The sequence below is a fragment of the Lepidochelys kempii genome, chromosome 9, assembly GCF_965140265.1.
Source record: "Lepidochelys kempii isolate rLepKem1 chromosome 9, rLepKem1.hap2, whole genome shotgun sequence".
NCBI classification, from domain to species: Eukaryota; Metazoa; Chordata; order Testudines; family Cheloniidae; genus Lepidochelys; species Lepidochelys kempii.
This window is the reverse complement of record NC_133264.1, coordinates 30,035,251-30,045,223: the sequence shown is the minus strand read 5'-3', so window position 1 is coordinate 30,045,223 and position 9,973 is coordinate 30,035,251.

The window sequence follows — 9,973 nt, the reverse complement described above, 5'->3', positions numbered from 1 at the left end:
GGCTTTCTTGCAAGACAAAATAAATAAATCTTGATTTTCACAAAACAAATCTTTACTGAGGAGTAATAGCAACAAAAATATTTCTACAAAATGTTTAAAGCCAATTAAGAAGGTACAAGGTGTTGACTGTTCCTGCATGACTCACAGCTCAGTGTAAGTATAGTCAGAGCTATTCTCCTTATTTCCCATGGGATTGGCAGGGATCAAATGGCATGCTCTTCTGGTGATGTGGCGGGGTGAGGGCTGGAGTGTGAATGGGCCAAGCCACAGAAACACAGAATTGTCCATGTAGTGCAATGGCTGCCGGGGTGCAATGTTTTGCATCTATGTTTGCCAGCTCAGGAGCTGTATAATGTCTTGGTGGCTTTCCCTATGCACCTTCTGGTCCTTTTACCTCTCCTTCAGCCCTTACTCCCTTGTTTCATGGGCCCTGGACTCTGAGCTCCTGAGGAGAGCTGAGAAAATATTCTTGTCTGTTTCTTCTTCCTCTTGATCAAGGTGAGTCTTTCAGCAGTTGCATTTGAGCTGGCCTACCCAAGCTGAGGCCACTGACAAACAATAAGACAGACAGGCATTGTTAGATTTAAAGGTGGACAGGAAAAGATAAGTGAGAAAAGTCCCTAAAAATATACTATAAGGATATTCATAAAAGTATGAACTGGGTTAGACTTGCTTCAGGGCAGCTTGCTTTTGGACAGTTCAATTGCTCTTAGCATGGTTAATAGATACGGGTCTTTTTCAAAACCTGTAGCCATGAGGAATGGTTGGTGGTTTTCCCTGTGTCCCAGATAAGTGGAATAATTAGCAATGTTTCCTGCACTAACTTATTACATCAGTGGTGATTCATAAGGGTGGCAAAGGCCCAGAGAAAGTAACTGTTCCATGTGGCTGGAGGCCGCATTTCCCCGTATGTGGCAACTCTCTTCACAGTGATACTACTGTCGGATCTCGTTGTGGAGTGGTGTGGGAAAGTTTCCTACCATGGCGGAAGAAACAAAACAGTCTTCCTGAGAAATGTTCAGGCAAAAATTAAAGAAAATCTGCTGACAGACCTTATCAAGATCGTGGCAGATGACAAATGGGAGTGTTGTGCCAAGATCAACTTTGAAAGAGAAGGAGGCTGCTTGCCACTGCCAAGCCTTGCAAGCTAATTCAAAGCCAAGCCCCCTGAGCCAGCAACAGACCATCTCTGTCTCTTTCTATCCCTGAATCCAAGCATAGCATGTAAGTTATTTGTTTTGGACTTGGGCTCTGGGACTGGAAAAATCAAAGCACTGCATTTTTGGGTGTTTATATAATACATGTTGTTTACATTACAATTTGAGCCATAATATAATAACAGGTTTCAGAGTAACAGCCGTGTTAGTCTGTATTCGCAAAAAGAAAAGGAGTACTTGTGGCACCTTAGAGACTAACCAATTTATTAGAGCATAAGCTTTCGTGAGCTACAGCTCACTTCCTCAGATGCATATCGTGGAAACCGCAGCAGACTTTATATATACACAGAGAATATGAAACAATACCTCCTCCCACCCCACTGTCCTGCTGGTAATAGCTTATCTAAAGTGATCATCAGGTGGGCCATTTCCAGCACAAATCCAGGTTTTCTCACCCTCCACCCCCCCACACAAATTCACTCTCCTGCTGGTGATAGCCCATCCAAAGTGACAACTCTTTACACAATGTGCATGACAATCAAGTTGGGCTATTTCCTGCACAAATCCAGGTTTTCTCACATCCCCCTCACCCCCATACACACACAAACTCACTCTCCTGCTGGTAATAGCTCATCCAAACTGACCACTCTTCAAGTTTAAATCCAAGTTAAACCAGAACATCTGGGGGGGGGGGTAGGAAAAAACAAGAGGAAACAGGCTACCTTGCATAATGACTTAGCCACTCCCAGTCTCTATTTAAGCCTAAATTAATAGTATCCAATTTGCAAATGAATTCCAATTCAGCAGTTTCTCGCTGGAGTCTGGATTTGAAGTTTTTTTGTTTTAAGATAGCGACCTTCATGTCTGTGATTGCGTGACCAGAGAGATTGAAGTGTTCTCCGACTGGTTTATGAATGTTATAATTCTTGACGTCTGATTTGTGTCCATTTATTCTTTTACATAGAGACTGTCCAGTTTGACCAATGTAAATGGCAGAGGGGCATTGCTGGCACATGATGGCATATATCACATTGGTGGATGTGCAGGTGAACGAGCCTCTGATAGTGTGGCTGATGTTATTAGGCCCTGCGATGGTGTCCCCTGAATAGATATGTGGGCACAATTGGCAACGGGCTTTGTTGCAAGGATAAGTTCCTGGGTTAGTGGTTCTGTTGTGTGGTATGTGATTGTTGGTGAGTATTTGCTTCAGGTTGCGGGGCTGTCTGTAGGCAAGGACTGGCCTGTCTCCCAAGATTTGTGAGAGTGTTGGGTCATCCTTTAGGATAGGTTGTAGATCCTTAATAATGCGTTGGAGGGGTTTTAGTTGGGGGCTGAAGGTGACGGCTAGTGGCGTTCTGTTATTTTCTTTGTTAGGCCTGTCCTGTAGTAGGTAACTTCTGGGAACTCTTCTGGCTCTATCAATCTGTTTCTTTACTTCTGCAGGTGGGTATTGTAATTGTAAGAAAGCTTGACAGAGATCTTGTAGGTGTTTGTCTCTGTCTGAGGGGTTGGAGCAAATGCGGTTGTATCGCAGAGCTTGGCTGTAGACGATGGATCGTGTGGTGTGGTCAGGGTGAAAGCTGGAGGCATGCAGGTAGGAATAGCGGTCAGTAGGTTTCCGGTATAGGGTGGTGTTTATGTGACCATTGTTTATTAGCACTGTAGTGTCCAGGAAGTGGATCTCTTGTGTGGACTGGACCAGGCTGAGGTTGGTGGTGGGATGGAAATTGTTGAAATCATGGTGGAATTCCTCAAGGGCTTCTTTTCCATGGGTCCAGATGATGAAGATGTCATCAATATAGCGCAAGTAGAGTAGGGGCTTTAGGGGACGAGAGCTGAGGAAGCGTTGTTCTAATGACCACTTACTGGATTGCTTGCAATGATTATTTTAATTTTTCTATGTATTTTATCTGAATGCTAACTTTTGGTTTCACTGTGTTTCTTTTTCTGTTTCTAGTGCATCTCTTGATGTTGCTAGAAATTCTATCTGCCCTCAATGGGAAAAGCATGCATGTGGGAAGGTTTTCGTGTTGCTTATAATATTCTCTCTCTTCTTCTTTGCCTAAGACTGCCAGTGCACCTTGTTCAAATAAATCAGCTACTTCAAAAGGCAATTCCTTTATTCCCCACCCATGTGCATTCAGGCACCATTCTGAGAAATGTGGAAGAGGGACAGGGAGGGAGAAGTTTCAAGGCCCATAAAAAAATTAAAAAAGCATTAATACACATATCTGATCGCCCTTCTTCCTCAGTGGGTTCCTCCTCTGGGTTCATCTGTGGCAGGTTTGGCTGGCTTTTGATGAACTCCTAGCTCTCTGCCCAGTCTGCATCCTCTCCTTCCCCCATCAGCTTTTTGTCAATGTGCATTTCTGGGGTTCCTTCCTCTGGGTTTCATGAGGTGTCCACAATTACTCACAGGATGGTTGTGGGGTCACTGCCTAGTACGGCATCCAGTTCCACAAAGATGCAGCAGCTATGAGGGGAGTCCAGATTTTCTGTAGGCCTCCCTTGCCTTTTGGTACGACTGCTGCAGTTCCTTCCCCTTGGCTGGCATTGCTACTTGTCAGAGTCATGCTTCAGCTTCTGCATTCCCTCTGCAATATCTGAATAGACACATTTATTTCTGCAATTAGTCTGAAGCTGGGCTTGCACCATTCCTTCTCCTGACAGGCTGAGGAAATCCAGGACTTCTTTCCTGGAGCAGGAAGCCGCATGAGGTTTACCTGTAGCTTTATGTGGATCCATACTTATGGTTGCAAAGGAAGACTTGCCAAGGAGGGATAGCAAGAAGTGAGACATTTCAAAAACACACTGGGTATTTTAAAGTGGGAATGGGCTTCATTCACCTTATTTTCTCCAGGATGATATTGTGTTAGATTGGGGCCTACTCCAGAAACTCCTCATGGCAATGGGACTATCCACCTACGTGACTGAAGAATCTGAGTGTTAGTCTAAATTTCAGCACTGAAATTCTGGCTGTTTTTAAAAAAAAAAAAAAAAGCAGTAATGAATGGCTTGTACTTGATTTCCTTAGTACAACACAGCCCTGGTGGCACGGTGCGCTTTTCTGAAGTGCAACTTTTTCTTTCTTCTGCAGGAAGTCCAGAATTTGATGAGTCATTGTTTTGATCTGTTCTGTAGCCCATCATAAACCTGCCATCCTATGCATGTGTTTCAAAATCTATAGTATCTTTAGTGCCTTTATGGTTTTAATCTCTTGTGAAATTCCCTTCCCATATGAGTTCCTGACAACTGAAACCTAACCCTACAATTTTGTCATGAATGTGTGATAAAGCTTAGTTAACTCATTTAGTATAATACATGTTTTTTTGGTCTTAAATTCCTGTAAAGGAGTGTTTGTGTCTTGACAAATGTTGACAAAAACAGTACTTTTTCTGGTAGAATCTTAGTGCCCAGTGTTAATAATGAGTCCATCCAAATCATAAAACGTATGACCCACCTCCCAAACTGGCAGTTCAATGTTTTGATGAAGATGAAATGGCAGCCACAAGGAAAGAAACACAGGGCTGGAGTATGTTAGGAGGATACAGTAGCACAATATTCTCTTTGCAGTCATACTGAACTGCCATATAATAGGTTACTGTTTTTCCTCTGATTTAGTTATTTTTAAATCATTCTATTAGATTAAAAAAAGATCCAGACTATTATTACATTTCCAGATCCTACTGTAATTAAAATATAATTTATTTAAGACAAATGGAATAAAATGCAAATCTAATGTGCAATATGCCAGTTTCAATATGACTGTAAAGAAAACACTATGTGCTTGAGACCTCAGCCATAACCACATTATTCATATGCTCAGCTAATGTAAAAATTCCTCCCCCCACCCCCCAGTCCATCCATTATACATTAAAACATGTCCATTTATAATCAGGTATGATGTAATTAGAAAGCAACAGAGAGACGTTGCCAGGAAAGCTGCTCCTACCCTTATGACCATCAAAATGAGAAAATCTCCTAGGTAAGATAGAATCATAGGACTGGAAGGGATCTCCAGAGGTCTTCTAGTCCAGTCCCCTGCACTCAAGGCAGGACTAAGTATTATCTAGATCATGCCTGACAGGTGTTTGTGTAACTTGCTCTTAAAAATCTCCACTAATGGAGATTCCACAACCTCCCTCGGAAATTTATTCCAGTGCTAAACCACCCTGACACTTAGGAAGTCACAGTAAAAGTAGCTGCAGTGATGCTTTTTCTCTTTCTGAGGAAGAGCACCCCAGCAACGCTTATGGCCTATGACATATCTCAGTGCAATACACATCAAGTCAGATACTCCTGCCCCTTTACATTACACTGGTGGCATAAAGAAACTGGAAAACCTACTGAAATATCCCCTGGGAAATACCCCTGGTGTAAGGGGGATGCTGCATGGTGTAGAGCTGCGGGAATAGCTTCACAGTACTTCCTCCTTCACAGCCCTCAGATAGGGGACTAAGGAAGTACGATTAGGATGCTGCTGGGAACGGCTTCTTTCTGTTCCTGTGGCAATCATTGCTCCAGAGGAATGGAGACTCTGGCCCAACTTCCTTGGGATTTTCCAAATACATGCTATTCTATACATACAGTACATTCCGTTGCTCTGATTCTGTCATGTGGCCCTTGAGTTTTTGGTATGCCATGTTTATTATTTATTTATTTGTTTCACGCAGGAGCCCAGACCAAGACTGAGATCCCATTGTGTTGGAAACTGTACAAATTACCAGTAAAAGATTGTTCATTCTCACATGACATGATGTGACACATAACAGAGGAAGGGGGGAAGTTCTGTTGCAGAAGACACACTCCCTGACTGCAGTGATAGAGTTCACATGGGAGCTATGTAACCCCATTTAAATATGGCACACAGAATGTGGTACTTGTAGGTATGTAGCTGACATTATGACTTTGTTTTTCTGCTTACTGCACCATTATATTTCCAAAGAGTCTGTCTGTCTGCAGGGTCAGATGACATTATGTGAGGCAGAGCTGATGCAGCATGTTACAAAGGGGAGACATGCTCTGCTTTCCAGTGGAGACTTTACTTTCGTTCTTTCTTGCTTCATTGCTCACTCTTGCAGGGATCTTTTTCTTCATTCAGGAGCAGCAAAACTTCAAGCCCCCAGCATTCTTTTTCTCTCTTTTTGACACTATATTTCGTGCTGTCTCTATTACATGTTTACACTGATAATAACTAGTCACTCTTGCAACAAGTCTATCCATCCATTGTATCTATGAGTTTCAAATGCCTCCATCTCTATATAACCTAATCCATGTCTCTGGTTGTCTTCTGTCACTTAAAATAGACCTCTAGTAGCATAGCCACTTCAGCATTTTACAGTACTGGTCCCAAATGTTATAACATGCGCTACAGTTTTGGGAATGTAGAATACTTTAGCGATTTTTTTTTTAAATGCAAGACCCATACCAGCTACTATCAACAGTAATTCTAGTGGTGGTCAAATTGTTTTGCACTAACCATTTTTGTTTTTTTAAAGAAAGAAAAAAGAACGTTTTCACAATTTTTCACCTTAGAATTTTTTTCAGTTTCTCTATGAAATTGAAGCAAACAATTTAACTTAGTTGTTGTTTTCAAGTTTTCAGTTTTTCTGCCTTTCTGTTGCCCTTAAGCCTTTTTCTTTCAGAATCCTACTTTTCTTTGCTAGTATTTTGTCTAAAGTCATATTTTCTTTTCTTGAAAACGTAAGGAATTTTTTTGAAATTTTTTTCCAAGAAACTTTTTTTTGGGAAAAAAATATATGTAGGGGTCTGTTTGGACCTCATACAATGAAGACCATATACCAATTTTGAAATTTTTAACAAAACTTTTTTTTAAACCGGATCTAACTATTTCCATGTGTATTCATGAAAATTAAGCTATCTTTATTTCAGAATGGTAACCTTTGCTTTAGGGCGATACCAGATTTTATGGGTGCCTCTAAAACATGAGCTTTGTGTTCTCGGAAGATAAGTGTACTAGCACGGGGTTCTGTGTATACATTGGTATGATAAAATTATTAACTTTTATACTGGTGTAATATAACAATCTATTATGCAAAACTGATTACAACATGTTTCAGAGTAGCAGCTGTGTTAGTCTGTATCCGCAAAAAAAAGGAGTACTTGTGGTACCCTAGAGACTAACAAATTTATTTGAGCATAAGCTTTCGTGAGCTACAGCTCACTTCATCGGATGCATGCAGTAGAAAATACAGTAGGGAGATTTTACATACACAGAGAACATGAAACAATGGGTGTTACCATACACACTGTAACGAGAGTGATCAGGTAAGGTGAGCTATTAGCAGTAGGGGGAGGTGGGAACCTTTTGTAGTGATAATCAAGGTGGGCCATTTCCAGCAGTTGACAAGAACGAGTGAGGAACAGTAGGGGGGTGGAAAATAAACATGGGGAAATAGTTTTACTTTGTGTAATGACACATCCACTCTCAGTTTTTATTCAAGCCTAAGTTAATTGTGTACAGTTTGCAAATTAATTCCAATTCAGCAGTCTCTCATTGGAGTCTGTTTTTGAAGTTTTTTTGTTGAAGAATTGCCACTTTTAGGTCTGTAATTGAGTGACCAAAGAGATTGAAGTGTTCTCTGACTGGTTTTTGAATGTTATAATTCTTGATGTCTGATTTGTGTCCATTTATTCTTTTACGTAGAGACTGTCCGGTTTGGCCAATGTTCATGGCAGAGGGACATTGCTGGCACATGCTGGCATATAGCCCATTGGTAGATGTGCAGGTGAATGAGCCTCTGATAGTGTGGCTAATGTGATTAGGACCTATGATGGTGGCCCCTGAATAGATATGTGGACACAGTTGGCAATGGGCTTTGTTGCAAGGACAGGTTCCGGGGTTAGTGTTTTTGTTGTGTGGTGTGTGGTTGCTGGTGAGTATTTGCTTCAGGTTGGGGGCCTGTCTGTAAGCAAGGACTGACCTGTCTCCCAAGATCTGTGAGAGTGATGGGTCATCCTTCAGGATAGGTTGTAGATCCTTGATGATGTGTTGGAGAGGTTTTAGTTGGGGGCTGAAGGTGATGGGTAGTGGCGTTCTGTTATTTTCTTTATTGGGCCTGTCCTGTAGTAGGTAACTTCTGGGTACTCTTCTGGCTCTGTCAATCTGTTTCTTCACTTCAGCAGGTGGGTATTGTAGTTATAAGAACGCTTGATAGAGATCTAGTAGGTGTTTGTCTCTGTCTGAAGGGTTGGAGCAAATGCGATTGTATCGTAGAGCTTGGCTGTAGACAATAGATCGTGTGATGTGGTCTGGATGAAAGCTGGAGGCATGTAGGTAAGCATAGCGGTTAGTAGGTATAGGGTGGTGTCAAGGTTCCTCCCCCACTCTGAACTCTAGGGTACAGATGTGGGGACCTGCATGAAAAACCTCCTAAGCTTATCTTTACCAGCTTAGGTCAAAACTTCCCCAAGGTACAAAATATTCCACCCTTTGTCCTTGGATTGGCCGCTACCACCACCAAACTAATACTGGTTACTGGAGAAGAGCTGTTTAGACGCGTCTTTCCCCCCAAAATACTTCCCAAAACCTTGCACCCCACTTCCTGGACAAGGTTTGGTAAAAAGCCTCACCAATTTGCCTAGGTGACTACAGACCCAGACCCTTGGATCTTAAGAACAATGAACAATCCTCCCAACACTTGCACCCCCCCTTTCCTGGGAAATGTTGGATAAAAAGCCTCACCAATTTGCATAGGTGACCACAGACCCAAACCCTTGGATCTGAGAACAATGAAAAAGCATTCAGTTTTCTTACAAGAAGACTTTTAATAAAAATAGTAGTAAATAGAAATAAAGAAATCCCCCCTGTAAAATCAGGATGGTAGATACCTTACAGGGTAATTAGATTCAAAAACATAGAGAACCCCTCTAGGCAAAACCTTAAGTTACAAAAAAGATACACAGACAGAAATAGTTATTCTATTCAGCACAGTTCTTTTCTCAGCCATTTAAAGAAATCATAATCTAACACGTACCTAGCTAGATTACTTACTAAAGGTTCTAAGACTCCATTCCTGGTCTATCCCCGACAAAGACCGAATATAGACAGACACACAGACCCTTTGTTTCTCTCCCTTCTCCCAGCTTTTGAAAGTATCTTGTCTCCTCATTGGTCATTTTGGTCAGGTGCCAGCGAGGTTACCTTTAGCTTCTTAACCCTTTACAGGTGAGAGGAGCTTTCCCCTGGCTAGGAGGGATTTCAAAGGGGTTTACCCTTCCCTTTATATTTATGACAGGTGGTGTTTATGTGACCATCGCTTATTAGCACCGTAGTGTCCAGGAAGTGGATCTCTTGTGTGGACTACCAACACTACAAAAAGAAGGATTCTGGGTGGACTCCTCCTGAAGGTCGAAACAACAGACTGGACTTCTACATAGAGTGCTTCCGCCGATGTGCACGGGCTGAAATTGTGGAAAAGCAGCACCACTTGCCCCATAACCTCAGCCGTGCAGAACACAATGCCATCCACAGCCTCAGAAACAACTCTGACATCATAATCAAAAAGGCTTACAAAGAAGGTGCTGTCGTCATCATGACTAGGTCGGAATATGAACAAGAGGCTGCTAAGCACCTCTCCAACACCACATTCTACAAGCCATTACCCTCTGATCCCACTGAGGGTTACCAAAAGAAACTACACCATCTGCTCAAGAAACTCCCTGAAAAAGCACAAGAACAAATCCGCACAGACACACCCCTGGAGCCCCAACCAGGGGTATTCTATCTGCAACGCAAGATCCATAAACCTGGAAATCCTGGACGCCCCATCATCTCAGGCATTGGCACCCTGACA